The sequence below is a fragment of the Macaca fascicularis genome, chromosome 10, assembly GCF_037993035.2.
Source record: "Macaca fascicularis isolate 582-1 chromosome 10, T2T-MFA8v1.1".
In the NCBI taxonomy this organism is placed as follows: domain Eukaryota; kingdom Metazoa; phylum Chordata; class Mammalia; order Primates; family Cercopithecidae; genus Macaca; species Macaca fascicularis.
The window spans coordinates 85,131,877-85,139,744 of NC_088384.1; the positions used below are offsets into that span (position 1 = coordinate 85,131,877).

Sequence of the window (7,868 nt, forward strand, 5' to 3'; positions counted from 1 at the left end):
GAGATGGAGTCTCACTCTGTCACCCAGGCTGGAATGCAGTGGTGCGATCTCAGCTCACTGCAACCTCCACTTCTCAGGTTCAAGTGATTCTCCTGCCTCAGCCTCCTGAATAGCTGGGATTACAGGCGTGTGCCACCAAACCCAGCCTCTAAACTTGCTTTAATGCTTTGCTGTTGCCATCTGGAAATTCCTAATAATTTTGAACGTTTTCATTTTGCACTAAGTCCCACAAATCATGTATCTGGTCCTGCCTGGAATGATATCCCCACTGAGACCTGGGGGTGCTGCTTGAAGGGAGGTAAGCTGCAGAGCTCTGTGTTCCATGCAGGGGACACAGCATGTGTAAAGGCTCAGAGATGAAAGGGAGCCCAGTGTGTTCCAGAAACTGTAGTACTTTGGTTCGGTTGGAGCACAGAGGGTACAGGATGCCACAGAAGGTGGCAGGGGCCAGACTGAAGGGCCTTGTGGGTCTCCCACGCTCAGGAGTCTAGACTTTATCCAAAGGCCATATCAGGTGTTAGGAGTGGGGCAGGAGGGCACAGGGGGCAAGGCCGGTGGCAGCGAGACCTGTTTGAGCCTGTTCCAGGAATCTGGGGCAAAGAGATAGTGAGCCTGGCAGATTTGAATGACACTTAGTGGGTGGAAGACAGTACTCAGAGGTTGATTGAATACATAGGCAGAAACTGCCAAAGTCTGTTTAGACTTCATATTCAGAACCCCTAGGGAGTGGTCCCACAGGCCTGGGCACCGTGCCTCTCGGATGCTGGCTTGTGACGACGCATTTCTGCTCAAGCCGGGGAGATGAAACCCCCGTGGGGAGAGGCTTGGCTCTGGCTCCTCTTCTTCCGGCAAAAACACAGGCTTCAAATGAGCTTTCTGTCCAGAAGTTTAATATGTTAAAAATGACTGTGGAGCTGGACTCTGCCTTCCAGTGCCTGAAGCTGCAGGAGTGGAAGCCTCCCGGGGCATGAGAGGGAGAGAGGGGATGATGAAGGGGACCTGACTTGATCCTGCTAGAATCCCCAAGGTCAGACATTCCGTTCTGGAGAATCCTGGTACATAGAGTGTCGGAGCCAGAAGGAAAGTTAGCTGTGGTCTCATCTGACCTCTTTCCCATGACAGATGGGAGCAGACCCTGCAGAGAAGAAATGAATTACACAAGGTCACAAGGAGGGTTGGAGAATCCTGGGCTCCTGGCCCCTGTTCTGGTGCTCTGATTCCCAAACCCTGGCACCCCTTACTCCAGAGGATTTGAAAGGCACATCACTCAAGGTCACAGGATGCCTCTGGCTTTTTAAATAACTAAAGATGGGGGTCTCTCTATGTTGCCCAAGCTGGCTTCAAACTCCTGGGCTCAAGTGATCCTTCTGCCTTGGCCTCCAGAGCAGCTGCATGTAAATTACAGGTGAGCTCTACCATGCCTGGCTGCTTCCTTTGTTAATGAACGAAAACTCTAACTTAAAATGCTTTATACTGATGGTTTTCCAAGTGCAGTTCCCAGACCAGCTGGCATCAGCATCACTTTGTTAGAAAGGCCAGTTCTTGGCTTTACCTACTGAATCAGAAATTCTGGGGGTGGAGTCCAACCACCTGTGCTTTAACAGGTGATGTTAATACCCACTCCAGTTTGAGATCCACTGCCTTCAGCAGTAAAGATGTCTATCATCACACCAATCAAGATGCCCAGGGTTGGTTATCTCAGTGGCCCAGTGACTGTAGGGTCCCAGGTTATGCCTGTCTTCTCATTCCTCCGTCCTCAGTGTGTGGGCCTCTGACTTCATGCTTGGACTCTCCCAATCACTAGGTGGCTGCTCCATCCACAGCTTCACCGTGACTTCAGGAAGCAGAGGAGATGGCCTCCCCGGACATCCCTTTTCATCAGTGAGAAAATCTTGCCTGGAAGTTCCCTAGCAGACATCCCCTCATATCTCATTGGCCAGAATTGGGCTGCGTTCCCTCCTTAAACCAATCACTGGGAAATGGAGTTATGATTAGTTAGGAGTAATCTTCAGCTACAGAGAGGAAATACAACCTAGTAAAACAAAGGCACAGGTCCTTTGCAGCAACCTGGATGGAGTTGGAGACCATTATTGTAAGTGAAGTAACTGAGGAATGGAAAACCAAACATCATATGTTCTCACTCATAGTGGGGGCTAAGCTGTGAGGACGGAAAGGCATAAGAATGATACAATGGGAGGCAGGAGGATAGCTTAAGCCCAGGAGTTCAAGATCAGCTCTGGTAACATAGCAAGATCCCATATGTACTCTCTCTCTCTCTCTCTCTCTCTCTCTCTATATATATATATATATATATATATATACATACACACACACACACATATATATATATGTTTTTTAATTAGCTGGGCATGGTGGTGCACACCTATTTTTTTAAAAAATTACTTAACGTGTGCCTCAGTTTTCACATCTGTAAAATGGACATAGTAATATTTATCTCAGGAGTGTCAGGAGGACTAAGTGAATTCATATTTGTAAAGCACCTAAGACAATACCTGGCTGTAGAAGAATTTGTTAAATAAATATCATATGTAGTTCTTTATCTTGCTTTTTTATAACTTAACTGTAGGGCTTGGAGATCATCCAGTAACAGTACAGAGGCCACTTCCTCATTCTCCTTTTTTTTTTTTTTTTTTGAGACGGAGTCTCGCTCTGTCGCCCAGGCTGGAGTGCAGTGGCCGGATCTCAGCTCACTGCAAGCTCCGCCTCCCGGGTTCACGCCATTCTCCTGCCTCAGCCTCCCGAGTAGCTGGGACTACAGGCGCCCGCCACCGCGCCCGGCTAGTTTTTTGTATTTTTTAGTAGAGACGGGGTTTCACCATGTTAGCCAGGATGGTCTCGATCTCCTGACCTCATGATCCGCCCGTCTCGGCCTCCCAAAGTGCTGGAATTACAGGCTTGAGCCACCGCGCCCGGCCCTCATTCTCCTTTTTACTGTTATTATTGTTGTAGGATATTTCATTTCATAAGTATGTATAATTTATTTAACAATTAGGTTGTTTTCATTTATTTGCTATTACAAACAAAGCTGCAGCGGATAAGCTTTTCTTGTTGTTTCATGTGTGAGTATCTATTGTAGGACAAAATCCTATGAATACAACTGCTGGGTTGAAGGATTTGTGAATTTGTAATCTGATAGACATTGCCACATTGCCCTCCCTAGAAGGTTACACCAATTTACACTCCCACCAGCAGTGCATAAAGGTGCACGCCTCTCCACAGCCTCACCACCAGAGTGGTTACCATTTCATCACACCCCTCCACCCATGACAATCCGTGTGTGTTGTTGCCTTCAATTACCCAGGAAGAAATAGACCCATGATGAGAGACAACTTGCCTGAGACACATCAGTGAGCTGCAGGAAGTTCCAGATGAGGACCCTCCTCAATCCCAGTACCGCACTTCACAGTTTACAAAGCACTTCCCGTCCTAGAGTAGACCATCCCTTGGGTCCCATACTGTGTATGGGGAGAGTAGCTCCCATGATGCTCTCACTCCCAGCAGCCAGCACCTGTGTCTTTCAGAGGACAGTTAATAGCCTGCTGGACTACCCTCTCTCCATCTCATGCCCCGGGAGGCTTCCACTCCTGCAGCATCAGGCACTGGGAGGCAGAGTCCAGCTCCACAGTCATTTTTAACATATTAAAATGCCTGCATGTGTGGAGAGCTGGAAGTGCCTAGAAAGGTATGCCCTCCAGAGGGGAATTTACTCCCTCTAATTACTGATGAGCACAGGAGTATAAATACCCCAGCTCCTTTGCCCCCCAAATGGGCCAACTCTGAGGTATGACCTAAGCCACCTCCTTTGCAGGACTGACCTGGTGGGGCTTGGCGATAACATACCCTTGCTGGCCCTGCCTACTTCCCCTACCTCCAACAGCTGTTCCTGGAAATACTTCCCACACAGTGAGTCATTTTCACAGGAATCCTTGGTTCAAGGTCAACTTCTGGAGATCCCAACCTAAGACGCCTCCATGGTCTCCTTCATGCTTCCCTGTCATTGGGCCCATTGTACAGATGAGAATACAGTGGCTAGTTAGAATTGACACACCTACCAAGTGGCCATGGTGGGGACTAGTACCTAGGACTTCTAGCTCCTTGTCCATGTTCCTTCAAAGGAAGGATCACAACTCCAGCCTTGGCTGAAAATGAAATCTGTCTCTTTTTTCTTCTCACTTCCTGAATGCAGTAAATTCACGAACACCTGCCTGTGTATGCATCTCTCCATATGGTGCGTCCCTGGGCCTCTGCCTCTTCTTGTCTCCAAAGTGAGTATGCTGTTTGATACTAAAATCGGCTCAGTATTTCATGTGGGTCACATCCTACATGTTGAGTTTGACTATAATTGCAGCAGGCAGACCATAATACATTTATTTAACACCAGCATATTTTAAATTCGGACCTCTTGCATGTTATTTGCATCTATTTGACTGGGGAGGGGGATCAACAGATACAGCTCCTGCGTTGGTCAAGTTGGCCTCTCACGACCTAGAATGGGAGCTGAGGACCAACAGGCTTGCCCCTGCCCCGGGGTCTGTACTTAAATCAGTGGCTTAGCTGACTCCTACCCTGCTCTGTCTACATACAGGGCAGAAGTTGAGGCACCTATGTGAGGCTTATGTTGCCCCAGGACTCACCTTGCCTAGGACTGGGATGATGCCTCCTCTGTGTCCAAGTGTCCACTCCCACACATGTCACTGGAGACCATGAGCTCCACGAAGGCCAACAGCACCTCTGGTCACTGCTGCATTCCCAGGGCCTGGCATGCGACAGATGTTTAAGGCACATTTTGGTTAGATGAATGAATGAATGAATGAATGAATGAATGAATGAATGCATGAATGCACACTGGCTGGTACATGTTTCCAAAGCACAGTTCTGATCCTGTCCTTCTCTTGCTCAAAAACTCTTAGTGCTCCCAACAACTGCAGGATAAAATCCAAGGCTTCATTCTGGCATTCAAGGCCCTTCATACCTTGTTCCAACCTATGAATGTACAAACAATTATTGCAAATAATTCGTTTCAGAACTGTGACAATGATCCTGAAACTGAGCCTTGGAGAGGGAAAGAGGTGAATGCTCTTACTCACCTGCGTCACAGTTTCCTCCCCTCCCCTCCTCTTTTCTCCCTTCCCTTCCCTTCCTCTTTTCTCCCTTTCCCTCCCCTTTCCTCCCCTCCCTTCCTTCCTTCGCACCTGGTTAGAACATACAGCCCAGGCCCTAGGCCAAATATCAGAAATGATCTGAAGACCCTGCCTGGGAAGGGACAGCTATCTGCAAGGAAGGGGAGTTAGGATTAGCCTGAGGTTAGCATTGGAGTGGTTTCCCAGAAAGACTCTGGCTGTACTTTCCCAATCTTTCCAGGAGGGGGCGGCAGCATCCCTGGTTACAGGCGCTCACGCATCTCGGAGCTCCCGGGAAGGATGTGTCTAGGGGTGGAGAAGTGTGTGTCTGTGATTGCAAGTGTGACAGAGGGTCTCAGCATATGATTGAGTGCACATGGGTGAGAGCACTCCAAGTGAGGTGTGTGTGTTCATTCGATTCTCACTCTGCTTATTGTGTATCTACTCTGTGCCAAGCCCTGACCCAGATACTTGGGACATAGCTCAAGAGACCAGGGCCCCGTAGAGGAGAGCAAAGAAAAAAGCAAGCAAGCAAGCAAATAAACAAACAAATAAATAAATAAATAAATAAATAAAGTGATGTCACCAGATAATAAAGATCTAAGGTGGGGGTCGGGACTGATTTGAACCACGTGGTCAGAGCACCTCTCCAAGAAGGCGACCTCCATACTGAGACCAGAAGGACAAGAGGGAACCAGCCAAGCACAGATAGATGTAGGAGATGGTTCCAGGCAGAGGGAGCAGGGAGGGCAAAGGTGAGATGTAGCACTGTCTTGTAAGAGTTTGAGTTTGAAGAGTTCGAATTTAATTCTTTTTTCTTCTTTTTTAATTCTTTATTTTCTTTCTTTCTCCTCTCTCTCTCTCTCTCTCTCTCTCTCTCTCTCTCTCTCTCTCTCTCCTCTCTCTCCTCTCTCTCTCTCTCTCCTCTCTCTCTCTCTCTCTCTCTCGGACTCTCGCTCTGTCACCCAGGCTGGAGTGCAGTGGTGCAGTCTTGGCTCGCTGCAACCTCCATCTCTCATGTTCAAGCGATTCTCCTGTCTCAGTCTCCCGAGTAGCTGGGATTACAGGAGCACACCATCATGCTAATTTTTTGTGTTTTTAGTAGAGACGGGGTTTCACCATGTTGGCCAGGCTGGTCTCGAACTCCTAATCTCCAGTGACCCACCTGCCTCGGCCTCCCAGCATGCTGGGATTACAGGTGTGAGCCACCGCGCCCGGCCTGTTTTTGTTTCTTGAGTTCAAATTTAATTCTAAGGACAGGAAGTCCTCAGATGTTTGAACAGCCAAGTGATGTGATGTGATGTTTGATTTGCACTTTCAAAAGATCTCTGGCTGCTGAGTGGGAATGTGTTAGAATTGGGCCAGTGACAGTGAGGAGGCTACTGCACCAGTCCAGGCCAGAGCTGCCGTGTGACCATGGGGGCTGAGGAAGTGTGTGGACACAGCACATTTGGGAGGTGGCAATGCTGACAGTGGGGGCGAGAGGTGGAAGCAGGGCAGCTCCTGATTCTTGGCCTGAACCAAGACTTCTAAGGGGAACAGCTGTGTCAGGGGCAGTCTGGCATTGGAAAGGCTGATTTCTGCCTGAAACTTCTGTGGTTTGGCTCCCCGACCTGACCAGTTCAGGACTTCCAGGGCCAGTCCCTTCTCCATCCTCCTCTTTTCTGGAGGGAGGTTCTGGAAACAGCTGGTTCCATCCTAACCTCCAGGCTTACCAGGGCCCTGCAGGACTCAGGAACTGAACATTCTGCTTGGATCCTATATGGGGACTTTTCAGTTCCAGGCAGCTCTTTGTCTGCCCTTCCTCTCTCCCACCCTCCCTCCCTTCCTTTCTTCTTTCCTGCCTGCCTGTCTGCCTGCCTGCTTGCCTTGCAATCATAGAGCACTGTGGCTATTTTTTGTTGTTGTTGTTGTTGTTGTTGTTGTTAGAGATGGGGTCTCATTATGTTGCCCGGGCTGGTCTCGAACTCCCAGGCTCAAGCGATCCTCCTGTCTCGGCCTCCCAAAGTACTGGGATTACAGGTGTGAAACACTGCACCTGGCTTTAATGCTTTCTTCTTGACTCGTTCAATCCTTGATGGGAGACAGGTAGCATGTTGTGAAGAAGGAACCCAGACCCTATAGAGAGGCACTCAGCTAAGGTCGCAGGGGACAGTGAGACCACTCACCCAACACATAGTGAATGAGCCTTCAGAAAACTCCATGCCCAACTAATGCCAAAAGAAGCAGAGATGAGCTATCTGCCAAGCCCTACCCAAACTGTACATTTATGCACACAGTATGTGTTCCTGTGTTAGTCATTATATTGTGGGTCTGTTATGCAGCAATAGATAATTGGAATAAATAACCTTGAATCTCAGCCCTGCCCTTTCCAGCTGTGTGAACTTCAGTAAGTCACTTAAGGTCTCTGAATCTCAGTGGCCTCAACTGTGGAATAATATAAGTAATAACAGAAGGAGGATAGGTGTCTCATGAGAAATTCTCATAACACCCAGAAAGGGGGACTTGTTTGTGAAGCATCCCCTACAGACAGCAAGCAGAGATATGCAGGCTTGAGCCTGAGGTTTGTGCAATACACAGTGCTGGGGTTTTTATTCAATACTCTGAAGCACTCCCTAAGGATCCAAGCTGGGTTGTCGTGGTGTTGGATGTGGTGGTGTCTGAAGAAATAAGATCAGCATTCAGAGACTTAGTGCTTCCAGGCCCATGATCCTGAGGGGGTTCACC

At 48.6% G+C, this 7,868-nt stretch overlaps 1 protein-coding gene across 1 annotated transcript in view; it reads right to left on the bottom strand.

Moving 5' to 3' along the window:
• Positions 1–873: 873 nt before the first annotated feature.
• The window catches only part of STK35 (serine/threonine kinase 35), a 73,365-nt gene continuing 66,370 nt past the window's right edge, over positions 874–7,868 (bottom strand). Inside the window, exons 5-6 of the mRNA XM_005568528.5 lie at positions 4,656–4,777; positions 874–1,135 (exon numbers count right to left, since the gene is read on the bottom strand). The gene's annotated coding sequence lies outside the window, so the exon portion shown is untranslated. The remainder of the gene's footprint in view (positions 1,136–4,655; positions 4,778–7,868) is intronic.